Source organism: Myxocyprinus asiaticus, chromosome 3 (genome assembly GCF_019703515.2).
Source record: "Myxocyprinus asiaticus isolate MX2 ecotype Aquarium Trade chromosome 3, UBuf_Myxa_2, whole genome shotgun sequence".
NCBI classification, from domain to species: Eukaryota; Metazoa; Chordata; class Actinopteri; order Cypriniformes; family Catostomidae; genus Myxocyprinus; species Myxocyprinus asiaticus.
The window spans coordinates 4,697,995-4,706,655 of record NC_059346.1 but is presented as its reverse complement, the minus strand read 5'-3'; positions in this window follow the sequence as shown (position 1 = coordinate 4,706,655).

The following is an 8,661-nucleotide window of genomic DNA, read 5'->3' as shown; positions in this document are numbered from 1 at the left end:
TGCCTGGTTTTTGTATGTTACTTTAAAATGGTTGTAGTTTATGAGAAAATTATTAACATTTACCATGATTTTATTAGAATTACATTCACAATATAAATATCATGGTGCAGGAGTATGGTTATCTTTCAGTAGCCTGGTATAGGCCTATTTCAAATTACAAATCATGGTAAACTAAAATATTTCCAGTAGATTTTATTTGTTATACTGTCTGCATTAAAGGAATACTCAGTACGCTCATGCTCATATTTCAGTCAGCTACTGTTGACTGGAGAACTGTTGCGACCGGATATTTCAGTCCGATTTGCAAACCGGTTGATTGAGTTTGGATCATTTCAAATGATTCAGCCTGATTTGGTGAACTGTTCAAAAGAACAATTCATTCACGAGCTGGTGTCATGATAAACTGAGTCCGCCCTGTATAGTAGTCCCCATGGGGGTAACCGTTTGTAATGCCTGAGCAAAAACCCATCGCGATAGCATGTCATTGAAGTCTAGGCGAACTGAAAAACACAAACAATGACACATCTTTAATTTCACAATCTATAACTTCAGTTATATATTATTATGTGTAACATATGATTTAAAAGACATTACATTTCGTATTTACATAGTTAAAACGGCATATACCATGAAGTGAATTTGTACGATTTTTAATCAGGCACCGAATAGAATACCCATTACTAGCTCTCTGAGCCAAGAACTGGTGCGGCTGGATATTCAGTCCAATTTGTGAACATGTCGGAGCAGTTAATTGCAAAGAAGCGTTAATCAAAACCAGACATCAGTTGATAGATGATTATACTACTCCCGGTTCTCAGCTCATTTAGAATCGGAGTGTCGGACACGTCCGAGAGAACAGCTGTTAACGCCAGATGCAAGATTTTCCAACCGATTCAGTCCGATTTGGTGAACTGGTTCAAAAGAGTCGTTTTAAAATAACTATTGGTTCACACACCAGACCACTGTTGACTCTAGAACGGTTGTGGCCAAATTGTTTAATCCGATTTGCGAACTGGTCGGAGCGTTTTACTGTCAATTAGCATTAGCACAGGCATACATATTACTCACAGTTCGTATTTATTTTCGAGTCGGAATGTCGGATAAGCGAGCGATCGATTCACCGGTCGAAATCAGCGTTGACTCGAGAGTCGAAACGCAAACTCTTCCAAATGATTCGGTCTGATTTGGTGAACCAAGAACCGGTGCAAAAGAACGATTCATTTACATACCATACATCACGTCACTAAACGTTTTAATATGCGGAGACTTGAAAGTGACAAAAGGGTAAGATTAATTAATACTGATTTACATTTTAGTCTGTACCTCACGCAACCCTATCGAATGACTGTATTATACCATCTGTCAAAGTTTTTCTTATTTTTTACCATTGGTATATGAAAAGTCACGTTAAATGCACAATAATGTGCATGCATTGCAAGTTGTTGTAGTTAAAGTTAAAAACAGTGTGATTCCGTCAATATATTTCCCAGAGGTCAGCAGTAATCTAGTGTGGACAACAGCACAGGTTGAGACACCTACATTTAATATGTGATTATTTAGTTATCAGTGATAATTGGTAAACAAAGCCTGACTATTAGTAGTGCCTTTACTTATTACTAATACTTAGCACTCAGAACACCTTAGCAACCTTATGGCAATGCCCTAACAGCCACCCACAACAACCTGACAGTAAGTTTTGCATTGGCAAGCACCACTGTAGTTACTCTAAGTGTGGTCCCAAATAACTCAACACAAATTACTGTTAATGAATATCATATTTTGTTATTAGCATCATTTAGCTCAATTTTCCTAGAAGGCTCCTAGACCTTTTGACAAATTAATTTCCTTAGCTTTTCTATCACTTTTCCAGTCATTTCTGAATCTTACTGGATAAGGATTTAATTTTTTTATTTTTATAGAGACTGCACTCAAAAATTGCAATTTCAAGCCAATGAAATAGTTTATAGCTGAGCACAACTTGACAAATGTTTTTTCACAAAAACCTCAATGACTGTTCTGTGGCTTTTTAGAATTTTAGTAATTTCCAAAAATGTCCAGGTTTTCCATGATTGTGGGAAAATAATAATAATAATAAAAAAATACTAAACGAACTATTTTTGTCCTGTTTTCCAATACAAATAAACATTATTAAAACAAGATATATTTACTTGACAAGCAAAATGTCTTGTTTTCAGAGAAATCTAACAGAATTTTGTGAACGTTATGCTTCAGAAATAAAAAATAAAAATGTTTCTCTTAAAACAAGAAAAATATCAACCTATGGGCTAAGTAAAATAAACTTGTTTTCCGTTTGAATTTTTTTAAATTATTTTTATCGCCTTTTCTCCCAATTTGGAATGCCCAATTCCCACTACTTAGTGGGTCCTCGTGGTGGCACGGTTACTCACACCAGTCCGGGTGGCGGAGGACAAGTCTCAGAAGTGGAGGCAACTGTCAGTCTGCGCATCTTATCACATGGCACGTTATGCATGACACCGCGGAGACTCACAGCTTGTGGAGGCTCATGCTACTCTCCCACAACTCACCACGTGCCCCATTGAGAGCGAGAACCACTAATCACGACCACGAGGAGGTTACCCCATGTGACTCTACCCTCCCTAGCAACCGGGCCAATTTGGTTGCTTAGGAGACCTGGCTGGAGTCACTCAGCATACCCTGGATTCGAACTCGCGACTCCAGGGGTGGTAGTCAGTGTCTTTAAAACCTAAAAACATTAAAAAAGATTTACTGGAAAACAAGACAAAAATGTTGATTAAGAAGATAATTTTTTTTTTTAAAGGTGTAGTCCTTACCAGAGGAAGAATGTGAGCATTGTTGGGCCTATTTCATCTCTCTTTTACCTGTTTCTCCCTCTCTTTCCTTTTCTCTCCCCTTAAACTACCTCTTCGTGATGGAAGGGTGGAGGAATTCAATTAGGTACAGTTAGAATTAAGACAAAGTGGTTGGAGTTTGGGTTGTCATTTTTATGAAGGCACAGATTTAGATAAAGAGGCAGGAAAAACAACAGTGACGTATTGATCAAAGCCCGTCGGCCTCTTGTTCAGGAAATTGATCGTTCCGAATAAAAAATCCTGGGAGATGATGGATAAAGGGGTAGAGGCTCTTGGCATGGGCTGCATCTCTCTCTGCCTTCAAATCCAATAACTTTATAAAGACATGAGCAACAACAGAACACAGGCCTGTTGCTCCTGAGAGCAGAACTATGTGCTTGCTGTTAAGATCCCATGAAATGGCTTGATGAGTGAAGTGATTGAACAGGAAGTTTGGGTGAAACCCTGTTTCCACCTGGTATTAAGATGTGTTTTGGGTGATCCAATCACATGTGGTCAGCCCTAAATACAGGTCTGAAGGAGTCTAAAACGTCTAGTGATCGGATCACAAAAACCACATACGAATGTGGTCAGAAACGCATGTGTCCACATTGCATTTGAGGTGTAAACGCTAATCCGTCCTGTATGCGTCCTGGCAGTAGTGAAGCGCCACCCCTCACCTGTCAATCAACCGCTGTGCTAAAACAAGAGTTTAAACTGCCGTTTATGAGCGTCTTTAAAAGGAAATGACCGTCCGATCGGAAAATTGTAAAAAGCAGATACATACAAAATCACGAGAGCTTCACAGATCTTCTGATATCAACACAGATGACAAGCACGAACACCAAACTCCTTTAATACAGGCAGTACACTAAAATAACAGATAGTTCTTCTTGACATTTGTGCTTAGATAAAATTTCAGCCGCATCTGGGAGAAACAGCGCACCATTTATTTGTTATTTTTTTACTTTCTTTGTCTTTTCTGACTTCGTTGTGCTTTAATATCATGCAGTAACACACTGACATAATGATTGATGTATGTCATGAAACAGAGACTCTCCCCTCCAAATCCGAACACAAGTGGTCACAGGAGACGCATTTAAGTGACCAGGTGTAAATGTGTCACGATGTGTCACAGCTGACCCCATGTGATGGGATCACCCAAGACACATCGTAATACCAGGTTGAAACGCGGTTTTAGACATATCAGTGCTCAACCCTGTTTTTTTAAATTGCCAATAGACACACTGCTTTTTCACAGCAGCGCCATCTTTTTGGCAGGAATGACATCGAGGCTTTACTTTCTTCACAGCCATGAACCATGATTTGCTACTTGCTGTGAGACACATTCTTATTGTTAAAAACTATGGGTGTCAACAGAATAAAATAATCGTGATCTCATTATTTGGAACACGTTTTTAGAGAGCAGAATGAAATAGTAATAATGTAAAATTTGGCAATGTCACAAAAAAACAAAAAAAACAAAACATTTTTACACTTTTTTTCTTGACATTTTCCGCCATACCCCATTTGGAAACCCCTAGGGTAACATATAGAAGAAAAAAAGATGTATTTTTTTATATAATATACAAAGAGTAGAAGAAGATTATACCTAGTTTTAGGACCATTAAGATTATTATTATTATTATTATTATTATTATTATTATTATTATTATTATTATTTTGCATTGTGACATTTTATGACAATTAAGCACATTTTACCCCCCAAGTTCCTGTTACTGTAATATTTTTTTTAATTCAGCATAAATTAAAGGAATTACAACAAATGTCATTATATCTAAATACTCTAAAAAAAAAAAAAAAAAATTGGGGGGGAAGATGTGCTTAGGCCTAATTATCATGAAAATAATGTCACAACTAACAAGATGGTATTAAATGGTATTAAAATAAAATTCCAAATTTATTCTTTGGTTTTGGGGTAAAGAATTACCTGATTAGATATATCTTTGTAAAACCTTAAGACCTTCATAAAGCAAGAGTCATAAAGCAAGCAAAAATACAAAAAAGTACATATAAAGGAGTGGTTTTGTAGTTTGAATCTATATATTTGAGTGAAGACATGCATTTGCATGTGTGCTTACACATTGATTCTGTTTGTTCTTTGTGTCAGAACACATTACCGGTTCTCCAGCTATGTGTTCAAATCTATAAACATCACGGGGGGTGTGAAGTCAACACATACGCACTCACAGGTTTCACATTTTCCGCTGTAACACACGGATATTACAAGTGCATTTTTGGGCTGCTGTCTGCAATTTTTCACACTCAAATGTAAAGGCTCACCATTCGCACATACTGTGGACTAATTGCAACTGCCCAGATAATCAAAAAGACTTCAGTTATTCATAAATAATGTTGTATGTGTTTAAAATCTCATGATAAACAGAAATTTCTTTTGAAACAGAAATGTTTTGTTGTCCGAACTTTGTAAACATGTACTTCTGTTTCTGTTCACTTTACCTCACTTTGAAAAGTCTCGTTTTATTCCACAAAGTGGTAGGGCTGGGCGATTAATCAAATTTTATTATCAATTACGATTTCGGCTTCCGACGATTATGAAAACAAGATAATAGAGATAAAATGATTACTGTGCCGCATTCCGTTTCGCAATGAAACACCCCGGCGTTATATCTTTAAAGCATCCTTTATTAAAGTTCAAATAATAAGAATGCGGGTTATGAAAATAAACTCAGAAACTGGACAGAAACTCTGTGTGGTCAGCGTCGCGTCTATGAGTTGCGGGAAGTGACCGGGGAAGAGATTGAATCTTCTCCCAGCTGATGCACACTCTGGCACGGGGACGCTCGTCACTCGTGTGCGTTTGCTGCAGCTAGATTATAACGTGATGGCTCACGACGTAGTGAATCATAATATAGTCACGTTCACTGTGTGTATCTTATCATGAAGAAAATCAACGTTACGCAGCTCACAATTTCTTTTTTTGTGAGTTAAAGATGGATCAAGTGAACATAAAGGTGAGTGAGTGTAGTCTTAGCCCATTATACACTGGAACAAAATATGTTTTTAATTAGTCTTTTTTTTTTTTGGCTTGTTTTCCCAAATAATATCTAAAACTCCTTTAAAACAAAGTACATTTACTTTAGGAGCTATACTGCAGAAGAAAAAATTGTTATCTGAGAATGTTGAATACAAAATTTAATCAGGGCTCGACATTAACGCTTGGATTTTTGTGGATTTTTGAAGGGGCAAGTGAAAGAGAATTTTACTCACCCGACCAGAAAAGCAGACTGATTAAAATGTCAATAATGAAAAAATAACTGGCTATATTTGTGATAGCCTAGGGCTGTGTCACTTATTAGAATGTTCATATTCTTATTCTGCTGTTGAAAGTAATCCAGAGCACGTATGTGATAGTAACAGCTGCGCCCTGTTTGATTGACAGACGGTGTATGTGTGTGTGCTGAAAATGCTCGCACTAAAATACATTTCAAAATTCTGCCAAAATTCCCATCTTGCTGAGGTATTCATGTAAACACAGAGAGTGATGTCTAAAGTGAACGTAAACAGCGGAGAAAAAAGTGGATTTGTATTCAAATGTCAGACTTGTAAGTGTAAATGTATACTAATAGACCTGCTGCCGTCTAGTGTGTCACCATAATAATCAAACAACCAGAACAAGAAACGAGAAAACACTCACTGCTCTTGAGTGGATAACTTTAAAAAGTATTAATGTTTTATAATCATACAGTAAAGACCAGTAGTAGTTTTATGTTGCATTTCATTCTGAATGTTTACTTGAATACTTGATACTTTTCTTAATTTGTATGTTTAATCTATTTCTATTAATTGCTGTTTTTTATTGTTATTTTATTACTGACTGTCAGGGTTGTGGAATAACGGAATACATGTAATGGAATTACGTATTTAAAATACAAAATATTAGTAACTGTATTCCACTACAGTTACAATTTAAATCATTGGTAATTAGAATACAGTTACATTCAAAAAGTATTTTGATTACTGAAGAGATTACTTTGCATTTTATTGTCATTTGAACAGCGGTGAAACACTTTCTTATGATGTGTTACATTCATACGAGCAGACAGAGAAGTATGTTTGAAGTAAGTTTGGAGCAGAAGAAATAGAAATAAACCTTGTGTAAATTGGCAGCTTTACGCTAAGTTAAAATGCTATTTCTAGACATTTTACATGCACATGTTACCAGGCACGGTCATATTTTTTTATCAAGAAAATTCACGTTGAATCATAATTTCTATTTTTATAGTAAGACCTTTCAAATTAGGGCAAAAATCTTATTCTTGATAATAATTGTTTTATTGTTTTCCTGTAAAAATATCTAAAAATCCTTAAAACAAGATCAATTTGATTTATCTTGTTTTAGAAACAACACTGCATAAGATATTTCGGTTTTTCAGAGAATGTATTTTTAACATGTGTATTTTGTCTTACTGTACTGGCAGAGTTTTTATAGTCAAAACAAGTGAAAAAATCTACCAGTGCTGAAGAAGTAATCCAAAGTATTTAGAATACATTACTGACCTTGAGTAATCTAACGAAATACATTGCAAATTACATTTTACAGCATGTATTCTGTAATCTGTAGTGGAATACATTTCAAAAGTAACTCTCCCAACCCTGATGACCATTTAATAGTCTTGAATAATTACTTAAGAACTTGAAACCATTCTTCCATAATTAACATTAGTTAGTGTTATTATTTGTTGTGGTTTTGAAGCTGAGAACTGTAAAATTTCACTACAGACTACTGAAATTTTGGTATTGTGATATATTTGGTAATGTGTAGCCTTTATTGTACATGGTAGATCTTGTTGCAATAACATGATGAAAAAGTAGATCTCATTCCATAGAAGTGTGAACACCCCTGCTGTAAATAATGGCGATGGAGGCTTTTCTTTATCTGACTACCATACGTAACATAAAATAATTACCATATGACAATAGCCTCCTACCGTACCCAATGCAGTTTACATTTCAAGTTCAAGGAAATCCACTGTTAAAAAGATTTTTTTTTTTTTTTCAAAAAGTTCAATAAATGCATGATGTTTCCAAAGTCAATGAGTAATCGTGTTAAATAATCATGAGCTTAATACTGACCAAAATACTCGTGATTATGATTTTTGCCATAATCGAGCAGCCCTATTATGTGGCAGAAAGCACTAGAAAAAAATAAAATAAAATTCTCTTTCACATTCCATCACAATATACAGATCTGAAATGTAGATGGCGCTCTAATGCATTTTAGCTCTCACAGATGTGCTCGTCCATAGTCATTCATTATAGTTTTCAGTTCAAGCACCATACTTGTTGTTTCATTGAATATCTTAACTTCTGAGTGGACTAGAAGCTCAATCTAGGTGGAATTCCCTTTGCGATGGTATAAAACATTTTATCATCAATAGTCGGAAACATATTTTTCTGATGATTTGTTTTGCATGCTTTTCCGTCTGGATTACATCTAAACATTGGATATAGCATTGGATTATTCAGCCAGGCAAGCTCACAGACAAGTAAACAATGGCTCATTTTTTAGAGAACTTCCTGAGGTAAAAGCAGATATAAAGTTTTTAGCTATTTCGGACTTACAGCAGCAGTTATTGGAGCATAAAAGAGACGTTTGCTAATTTTCAATGCGAATGTGTTGAGGCCTTATTTTGTTATTTTCAGTATCATAAATGCAGAAGTGATGGTTATCTCTGAAAAATCCAGATTCTTAACTTTCAAATGATACCACACATGTCTGACTTATGTATACGGAGACTTGCAATATAGCGCCCCCCTTTGGACCCTCCAGGGGGTCCATAGAGTT